We start from the raw sequence: 11,804 nt of genomic DNA on the forward strand, positions 1-11,804 counted from the left end.
ACTATATTGCAAAAAATAATAATGTTGCTTCCACCTTAGCAAACGCTTCAGAACCAAATTTTGTTGACAGTATTAATAACTAAAATAATGCTGAAAAAAAAATCAACAAAATTCGGTCGTGCTCTCTCTCTAACAACAATCGCAGAAAAATGACATTAATACTTGAAACTAGTTAAGACGTTAATGTAGCGACGATTAATGTACAGTGACTAGGAAGGTTTAGACTAGATATACTTACATCTATCACGCACCAGCGCTACATCATACATAAACATCAGATAGCCCCAAGGTAGAACCTCAACCAGAACCGAGCTCAAGTGTAAATAGATAGCTATTGAGCTTCTGCTTAAATTCATTTAGAGACGAAGACGACACCACCTCGGTAGGAAGCGAATTCCATAAGTAAATACCCGCTAGGTGAAAGGACTGGTGGTAAGTCTCAGTTCTGTGAATGGGAATTTGGAAAGTACTAGGCAGTGCCAGCCGTGACGATCGTCTAATCGAGAGATCGGCTCTGACAAAAATCTCAGAGAGGTAACTAGAAGACATACCATAATGTATCTTGAACATTTCGATGCCAAGGAAATAGAGACGTCGATTTCTAACAGACAGCCACCCTAATTGGTGACGGTAAGGAGTGATATGTTCGTCTCGGCTCAAATTAAAGATAAACCGAATCGTACAATTGATAAGCCTCTGCAGTTTTATGTTAAGCTCATCAGTAACATCGTTATAAACAAGAGAGCAGTAGTCTAACAGAGGCCAAATCAATGCAGACACGAGTTTTACACGCAATTGTAATGATAAGGAGTTTTTGTGAAACTTAAGCTTGTGCAGCGTGAAGTGTACCCGCTTAGAAATATGAGCGACGTGGCCATTCCAAGATAGATCGGAGCTCATAATGACACCCAGATTCCGAGCCTGGGAGACAAACGGAATAGAGGTACCACTGACAGAGATGAGAGGTAAATCGTGTAGATCAATTTGGTCGACATAACGCTTGCTACCGAATATTAATACTTTGGATTTCTTAAGATTGAGAGACAATCCATTTGTGGTCGCATATTCAGAGATGACTCCGACATCATGGGCCACCAACTGCAAGGCAACATTCAACTGATTAAAGAGACACTTACGGTAAATCTGAGTGTCGTCAGCGAAAATCAAGCGTTGGGTAAATCTAAGAAACGCACCAATGTCATTAATGAAAAGGGAAAAGAGAGCGGTCCCAATACTGATCCCTGAGGCAAGCCAGAGGTGATGGATAGCCACTCGGAGAATTCACCAACCAGATCAACGACCGCCTGAGAGCGACCAGTGAGGTACGAAAAAATTAATTTGAGGGCAAGATCAGAAAACCTTAGTTTCCTCAATTTAGACAGAAGCAAAGGATGAGAGACAGTGTCAAAAGCCTTGCTGAAGTCAAAGAGGACAAGGATCAATACCTCGCCTGCGTCAACGCCACTCTTAATATCATGAGATAGTCTAAGAAGGGCAGTCTGGGTAGAGTAACCCTTACGATAACCAGATTGACGGTCGTCGAGAATATGGTGCAAATTGATAAAATCAACGATTTGGCGGTGAAAAATTTTTTCAAACAGCTTGGAAAGTTCACACAAGTTGGCAATAGGTCTCGTTTCAGAGGGAGAGGTAGGTGATCTAACTTTGGAGAGAGGACGCAGTATAGCACGTTTCCAGAGAGATGGGAAATAACCCAGATTGAGACAGCAGTTGAAAAAAGAGGTCAAAAGGTTACTAATATGAGGAAAAGCCAAGGCAATAGGAAACAGAGGTAATTGATCGTAACCTGAGGCGAAGGAAACAGAAGATAAAGAAACCATCAAGAAGCGAAGGTTATCGTGGGATATTTCGGTGAAACTAAAAAGTGGTTCGTCAGGCATAGTGGATGAAATAATATTGGAGAATTGAGATTGTGAACAGAAAGGATAACGATTTGAGACAGAGGAATAATGGGCATTCAAGAGATCACGTGAAAAAAAGACAAGGGGTGAGGAAAGAGGCGATTCAACTAAACCAAGGTTGGCAAGTTCACGCCAAATCTTGGACGGATCAGAAGCGGTGCTCAATCTATTCATATAGAACTTCTCTCTGGCTCGCCTTAAATCAAGCGTGAGACAATTCCTGTAAAGCCTGTAAATGTGAAAGTCGAGAATGTTGCCTGATTTGCGCGCAGCATTAAAGAGACCGTTGCGATGCCAAATTCGGTCAGAGAGGTCATCGGTAAGCCAAGGCGCCGACGGTCGAGTCACACAAAAAGAATTAACAGGAGCATGCAGATCAAGGCTAGCAGTGAAATCGTCAGTAATAGTGCTCAGGATGTTATCAATGTCCAACTCACCCGGGCTCGTCAGATCAAAATCAGACGGGAAAGATGCAGAGAGCTTAGAAGTAAGAGTCTGAACGAACGCTTCATCGTCAAATCTCTTGTAGCAGCGACGAACTAAGGTGCGATTAGTGAAGGACGGAACCTTGAATGAATAGAATAACTCAATGAGATCGTGACCATTGATAAAAGGAGCGTCAGACTTTCGAAAAGATAAAACTTTATCTAAGCTGTCAACTATGAAAACGTCTAACCATGAGTCTGAGGACCCGGTGTGAAAAGTCGACCGCGATTCAACGATATTAAGCGACAACTGTGAGACAATGCCTCTAAAGGTGATTAGATTTGTATGATGATGCAAGGAAGTTACAATTCAAATCACCCGTAATAATGATGTTCTTATAATTATGTATAAATGTAGTAAGCACGTCAATGTAATTATTGAAATTTTTGTCTTTAGGTCTGCGGTACATGGTGGTAAATAGGAGAGGCTCGTGCGTGCCGTAACGGATGTCGAGAATGAGATATTCGGGAGCATTCAAGAAAGCGGAAGGCGACGACGCCAGAACGCGCGCCCGCAATGATTCATGCACGTAACACGCAACACCACCTCCCTCCCTGCCCTCTCTGTCTACACGCAACAAATAATAACCAGAGATACGCACTAGATCATCAGAAATGTGTGGGTGAAGCCAGGTCTCAGAAATCGAGATAATGTGAAAAAAGTTAAACGATAAAAAGGCCTGAATTGACTCAAGATGAGCAAGAAGGGAGCTAGCATTGAAGTGAGCAATCGCGAGACAATCATGCGAAGCAGACGGAACACGGCCAGAATCAACATTGAGTCACTGAAGCTCAGCTAGATCAGCCTCAGTAGTGATAAGAATTGGAGATTGACCATGGTCTTTGCGGACAAAGATCTGGCCATCTCTGCACCATACGTGCTTAAAAGATGACTGTTTAGCCTTTACGCGAGTCCGGCGCAACAAATTATAAATATCCGTAGGAAGTAGCTCGTTTATATAAATGTGCCCGGGGACATCTCTAGAGAAAACATCGCGGACAGTCAGTCGACGCTTACGGCGCATAGTACCAAGAATATAGTCGCGAATCTCTCGCGACTTAAGTATAACAATAATTGATCGTGGTTTAGCAGCACGATCAGAGGCGGAGACAGTGCTAGGCGCCACATCACGCATCGCAGACACATTGCTAGCCCCCACCTCTCAAGTCTCAAGAACATCGGAAACAAGCTGCGATGTACCCAGCGCGCGAAAAACACTAGTAACGAGCTGTTCAGATGTGTCGGTTAAAGAACCTGGTATCCCGGAAATGATAATATCGGAAGTTCGTGAGACTCGAGACGAAGGAGATCGCGGAAGACGAGAACGACTCTGGTCGCCCTCCAATTCACTCCTCAATTCACTCTTTAGGACGCTCTTTAAATCGCTCTTTAAGCTGCCTACTTCATTTGTGAGAGCAGCACACCGCTGCTCCAACTCCGCGATACGCTGACTGTTGCGGTCAACACTTTTAGCTAAGTTATTTAGTTGAATGAGTTTGTCATCTAGAGCGGTAAATCGCGCCTCGGATCGGGCCTCAGACGACCTCAACTCCTCCACAAGCTGGCGCAAAAGCGCATTCGTCGTGTCATCGGTCACTGATTGTGGCAGCGCACAGACACTAGCAGGAGCTGCACTGGTAAAAGAGAAAGAGAAAGAGAGAGAGAGAGAGAGAGAGAGAGAGAGAGAGAGAGAGAGAGAGAGAGAGAGAGAGAGAGAGAGAGAGAGAGAAGAATATCAAATAAAAAAAGAAGGCATTTATAATGAGGCAGTATTGTGAAACTAAGAAAACAGTGAAATATAAGAATAAGTATTACGTATATATATATATATATATATATATATATATATATATATATATATATATACGTAAAATATTGAGTAAAGTAAATATTTGATATACGCAAACTGATCATCATTACTAAATCTCATAAAGTGCATGGTTTCGCCACTAATATATTAGAGTGAGTCACTCCAAAAGAGAGAAGGTTAATTGTCACTCTAATTTGAGTAAATGCGGACACTCATCATAAGGTACGAGTGAATTTTTCACTCAAATGTTTAGAGCTACTACTCTATCAGAGTGATACGATCTCACTCTATATAGTATAATAAGCTATAGCAAATCATGATTAATTAAAGATCGACTAATAACCCAGACAGCACACATGTCCAAAAGCGGGACATAAGACGTCTAAAGACATCTTTTAAACATCTTTTAGACGTCTTACGAAAAGATAGCTAAAGGCGTCTTATGTCTCAATTTTAGACATGGTGTTGTCTGGGAAATGACTCTAACAGAGTGAAATCTTTCACTGAAAATTATAGAGTGACATAATTTACTCCTATGGATACTGATCTACTGCACTCACAAAGAGTGCCTTTTCACTCAAATGGAGTGCGATTTCACTCCAACTTATAGAGCACAATTTTACTCTTTCTTAGAGTGGCATATTACTCGAAGTGCACAGGCTCAATTATTACTTTTCATTATACTTGCATTTCACTCGTTCCGAGTAATATTTCACTCTTCAATTTTTAGAGAGATATACATAAAAATAATATTAAGTAAAATAAATAAAATAATAATAAAGAAATGAACAACTTTTCCTTCACTTATCAGTTTATCAGTATAAGTAAATATGATGTATAATTCCTGCAACATAGCTGGAATATTTCAATAAAGTTGCAATATTGTTGGGATGTTCTGTATTATATAAGAAGTATGTGGCGTGATACGAATGTAGAAGATCACAAATCAAGATTATCAAGAAGTAGATAAAATATTGAAGAGAGAGTATATATAATTTATACATATATACGCATGAAGCATACCTATATTTTATATTATTATGCAGATCTAGAATAAAAAGAATTTCTTGTTTGAATAATAATAATTAATTTGCCCTCCTATTTTTATTACACATGTCGCACACACACACACACACACGCACGCACGCACGCACGCACGCACGCACGCACGCACGCACGCACGCACGCACGCACGCACGCACGCACGCACGCACGCACGCACGCACGCACGCACGCACACACGCACGCACGCACGCACGCACGCACGCACGCACGCACGCACGCACGCACGCACGCACGCACGCACGCACGCACGCACGCACGCACGCACGCACGCACGCACGCACGCACGCACGCACGCACGCACGCACGCACGCACGCACGCACGCACGCACGCACGCACGCACGCACGCACGCACGCACGCACGCACGCACGCACGCACGCACGCACGCACGCACGCACGCACGCACGCACGCACGCACGCACGCACGCACGCACGCACGCACGCACGCACGCACGCACGCACGCACGCACGCACGCACGCACGCACGCACGCACGCACGCACGCACGCACGCACGCACGCACGCACGCACGCACGCACGCACGCACGCACGCACGCACGCACGCACGCACGCACGCACGCACGCACGCACGCACGCACGCACGCACGCACGCACGCACGCACGCACGCACGCACGCACGCACGCACGCACGCACGCACGCACGCACGCACGCACGCACGCACGCACGCACGCACGCACGCACGCACGCACGCACGCACGCACGCACGCACGCACGCACGCACGCACGCACGCACGCACGCACGCACGCACGCACGCACGCACGCACGCACGCACGCACGCACGCACGCACGCACGCACGCACGCACGCACGCACGCACGCACGCACGCACGCACGCACGCACGCACGCACGCACGCACGCACGCACGCACGCACGCACGCACGCACGCACGCACGCACGCACGCACGCACGCACGCACGCACGCACGCACGCACGCACGCACGCACGCACGCACGCACGCACGCACGCACGCACGCACGCACGCACGCACGCACGCACGCACGCACGCACGCACGCACGCACGCACGCACGCACGCACGCACGCACGCACGCACGCACGCACGCACGCACGCACGCACGCACGCACGCACGCACGCACGCACGCACGCACGCACGCACGCACGCACGCACGCACGCACGCACGCACGCACGCACGCACGCACGCACGCACGCACGCACGCACGCACGCACGCACGCACGCACGCACGCACGCACGCACGCACGCACGCACGCACGCACGCACGCACGCACGCACGCACGCACGCACGCACGCACGCACGCACGCACGCACGCACGCACGCACGCACGCACGCACGCACGCACGCACGCACGCACGCACGCACGCACGCACGCACGCACGCACGCACGCACGCACGCACGCACGCACGCACGCACGCACGCACGCACGCACGCACGCACGCACGCACGCACGCACGCACGCACGCACGCACGCACGCACGCACGCACGCACGCACGCACGCACGCACGCACGCACGCACGCACGCACGCACGCACGCACGCACGCACGCACGCACGCACGCACGCACGCACGCACGCACGCACGCACGCACGCACGCACGCACGCACGCACGCACGCACGCACGCACGCACGCACGCACGCACGCACGCACGCACGCACGCACGCACGCACGCACGCACGCACGCACGCACGCACGCACGCACGCACGCACGCACGCACGCACGCACGCACGCACGCACGCACGCACGCACGCACGCACGCACGCACGCACGCACGCACGCACGCACGCACGCACGCACGCACGCACGCACGCACGCACGCACGCACGCACGCACGCACGCACGCACGCACGCACGCACACACACACATGTTATGCGCAATATAAATAAATTAAAGTAATATTTTCTAAAAACATTTCTGAGAATTGCGTGTATTTTGTGCGTGAAAGGCATAGGGTGCATTACTCTATATAAACGCATTATTCATTTCGCAGCCTCTGTTTTGTATCCAAAATTTATCCGTTCTCTTATCTTTTATCAGTGTATGAGATATATGTAGGAAAAAAATAGACTACTAATCAACTTGATATTTTTATTACGCGATCGAGTTTAGCCTTCAAAAATAATCGTTTTGCAATTGATATGAACTGGAACATCTATTTATATATACATTGTACAAGAACTGAGAAGACTTCAAACAGCGTTGATGGGAACCGCGGCTAATCGTTGTGATTAAAACGCCAATCAAGATAATCGCGTCTATCGTCGCAAATAAATACTTTTATTCATTTATAGAACGGCTCTATGAATCACTTCTGATTATTTCCAATGTTCTGCTTTGTTAATCGGAAAATGTGTAAATGATGAGATCGATGAGCTTGAGTGATTCGAAAGTATTGCCAAATAAACGACGAAAAGACATTAAATTAACTACTACCGTGACAAAAAAAGAAATCTATAAATTGTATATGTATAAACTACGTATTTGTGAACGAAAAAGATTGGAGAAATGCTTCCTACAAAACGTATGTACGCGTTACATTAGAAGCTTCGTTGACAGTTTTAGTGGATTAAAGCAGATCTTATGTGAAAGAAATCCGCTCGGACGCTGCGTGTCTCGTTTCTGATACCTTTACTTGTCAAATACTGCAGACGTTGATGTATATAGGCAAATAGTAGAGATGTGCAAACCATTTAAATTCGAATTTATATGATTCGAATCCGAACTATTCGAAAATTGCGAATCTAGATGATTCGAATACGAGAATCATATTGTATAGTCTTAAATTTATAAAATTATATTTCCCATTAATAATCAAAAGTACGGTATTAATAGGTGCATTCAGTGAATAAATTCAGTATTATAACCACTCACTGAGTGGCTAAGTAGCAGTTTATTTCTTGTTTTTGGCATACGCTATGACCGTATCAAATTGTAAGTAAGTTTGAATATGTGTAAAAAAAATAGTAAGCTATGAGTATCGATAATAAAATGTAAATTCAAAAATTTTACCTAAGTGGTAGCTTTATTTCTCCTTCACAAAATTATATTACCTAATTTAACTCAAGTGACATGTATTTAAAAAAAAGTAAAATCTTTAAATTAAATTGCGCCAATTTTTTGCAAAGAATATGTATAAATTCAAAAATCCAACCTAAGTGGTAGCTTTATTTCTCCTTCACAAAATTATATTACCTAACTTAACTCAAGTGACATGTATTTCAAAAAAGATGTAAAATCTTTAAATTAAATTACGCCAATTTTGCAAAGAAAATATGTATATTGCTTTGAAAAATAATTGTTGTGCAACTACTTTTAAAAAATAAAACTCAAGTGGTATCTGTGTGTTCCTATTCAAGGGTCTTCCTATGCCAACGCAAGTGGTAATAGCTTCTTAATTCTTCTTAACAAAATTATAATATTACAAAGAATCATTTTAATTACAAAGAATTAAAGAAGTAACAGTACAAAATAAAAATATTTAATTAAAATAAAATAAATAAATTTTTCTTGTAAAAAAACTAAAATAATTCTTTGTAATATTATAATTTTGTTAAGAAGAATTAAGAAGCTATTACCACTTAAGTTGGCATATAGAAAGATTCTTGAATAGGAACACAAAGATACCACTTGAGTTTTATTTTTTAAAAGTAGTTGCACAACAATTATTTTTCAAAGCAATATACATATCCTCTTTGAAAAATTGGCGTAATTTAATTTAAAGATTTCACATCTTTTTTTTGAAATACATGTCACTTGAGTTAAATCTCTAAGCACACCTTTTTTAAAGTCCTCGTCGGAATCCGACCACTGCTGCTTTCTTGACTTTGATTTTCGCCCTTTGATTTTTGAAGCTTCCATAATATTGTACGGCCACGTCATCCAAGTGTGCACGTCATCATTATTCTTCAGTCAGTCGTTCAACGTAGTTCTCGGGACTCCAAATTGTTTTGTGGCTACTTTTGTCTTAATTTTATCTTTTTGATTACTTTTATTTTTTTTACCGTACCAATATAAGAACTGCCTTCCTGAGTTGCTCCTTGTCGTTGTGTGATGGTACGTGCGTATCATTTTCTTGCAATTGAGAAATACAATGACGCATTTGCAACAAAAAATAGAGCGAAACCACCGGGATAAAGTCGTCACAGTGATGAGTCCGCCTTGGTGGCTTGGTGACGACTTTCTCCGGGCTCGGACACAGATTTTAAGTTTGATCGCTCATGAAATATTATAATCCTTTTGACAGACAAAATTGTTGTAAATGTGTGGGAACGTATGACTAAAATTGAAATTAGAACGCAAAAATCATCACTTTTTGCGTAATCGAAAAATCTCGAGATAGATTGCACCGATTTTATTCAGCAACCGACAACTTTGCTCGAATATTTTACTCGAAAACTTGTTTCGCAAAAATTTTAGATGAACTTTTGGTAACGTCTTGATGTTTATGCAATGACGTAGTCAGTTTTATTAGTCGTTCTTTCTGCGTATTTGGCGCAAAGTTTAGCAAATATTATTTATATTTATGAATGCTTAAATGCGACATTACACAAAGTAGATAAAACCATGTGATAACCTTCGGTGGCCACACGGGGTCACAGTGACTCCAACCAATTTTTAAATAGCTGCATGCTGTTTAAAAACTAACGGTTTAAGTGGATAGCAAAAAATTCTAGAATTAAATTTAAACATTGTAGAATGTATTTTCATTATAAAAAATTACAATAACTTTTTGAGTGGTATCATGTTCAAAAAAATCCTTTTAAAATGTTCAAAAAAGAGGTATGATCACTGAGGGTTAAATCAGTGCACATTTTTACACCATGAATTATATAGATTTAAATAAAATTTGATTTTTTATATTATTCCTTTTATTACTATATATATATATATATATATATACCTACATATAAATATATAATATAAAAAATAATTTTGCTTCTTGTAAAAAAATCTGAACAAAGATATTCCAGCGTGTTCGGCCAGCACAAGACTGGAAAACTGCATGCACATTATACGGTGCACAATAATAATAATATATTCGTATTAAAATAAATGAATAAGTAATAGAGAACTCTTGGTAATGAAAATAACAAGTAACAAGTGAAAAGGTTGGTTTGAGAGTACAACGCCGTTAACAGTGCGTAAGTTAACATTATCTCAACCTTTAATAACTAATAAGCAGAGTTGGGAACTAATGCGTTACTTGTAGTGGCGGGGGATGGTCAGGTAAATGGCGTGTGTAAAGATAAGTAAGAAGTATGAAGAAGGATATATGTATAGGTGTATACAAGTATTGAATTGTCACTTTATAAGGGGACGCCGAGACCACAACGTTGATGACATCTTTTAAATCCAAATTACCGATTTCGACATATGTACTTAAAATATCTCCCTTAATATTCAATGTAGAAAAAAATAAAGACACTTTTATTATACAAGGTGTTTCTTAAAGATCGCTTAAACTACATAGCGCTATTCCTTATCAAAAATTGAATCAAAAAGTCCTGAGCCATTTTTTTACTATAATGCTTAATAAAGCAGTAATTATTGAGTATAGTCAATTCAATCAGCACTGTCTTTTAGCCGGACATACATACATCAGTGAGCCGCGCACCCGTAGTGCGCTCACGCAGGCGCGACTTGGCAGAAGTTTTTCTGTGCCAAAGGAGAAATGCAAGAATAAAAAAAAATCGCTTTAGAGAGGTTCTAAACTTTAATCAGCTTAACAAACAGTAATTTCTTGGTATACTGTTTCTGAATTTATTCTATTATTATACATATTCAGTATTGTGTCTATCTCAGTAAATTCCATGATTGTATGGTAATGGATGCATCAATGTTGAAATGTTAGAAATTTCAATCGGCTGCTACATTAATATGTATGTACAGGAAATGTAATACATAAATAGAGAGGATCGGAGATACGTGACTTAGTTGCGTTTTGACTTCACTCTTGAATGTTTCAATTGTCACGGTGCTTCCATTTCCTATTGGTACGTATATATATGTATAATTTTAAATTATATTTAATTATTTTCTTTATTTTACATTTATATCTGTTTTTTCTCAAAAAATAAATAATAGCATTTTGTCGTAGAATTTGTCTATTTTGAAAATAGATACTATGAACCGACCGAACTCGTATAACAGCATCGATGCTGAAGAAGAAATTGTTATCTCCGGCATTGCTGGCCGATTTTCTAATAGCAACAATTTAAAAGAGTTTCAAGAAAATCTTTTTAACAAAGTGGATCTTGGTTCGAGCGATCATAGACGCTGAAATAATTGTAATAAATTTTTCTATTACTATTAAGCTATATATATTTTTAAAATTTAAAAAAATTTGTATTTTATAATAATTATAATTAAAGATTTGCAATATCTAATCCAAACATTTTTAAAAACAATGTCAGAATCGAATAAACTGTGTGTGTTACACTATATATATAATATATATATATTAATATATATATATATATTGTCACGACTTTTTTACTCCCGCGGACCGCTCCGGGACGTG

The sequence above is a fragment of the Temnothorax americanus genome, unplaced genomic scaffold, assembly GCF_048541705.1.
Source record: "Temnothorax americanus isolate GAGA-0224 unplaced genomic scaffold, ASM4854170v1 Scaffold55, whole genome shotgun sequence".
Classification (NCBI taxonomy): Eukaryota; Metazoa; Arthropoda; class Insecta; order Hymenoptera; family Formicidae; genus Temnothorax; species Temnothorax americanus.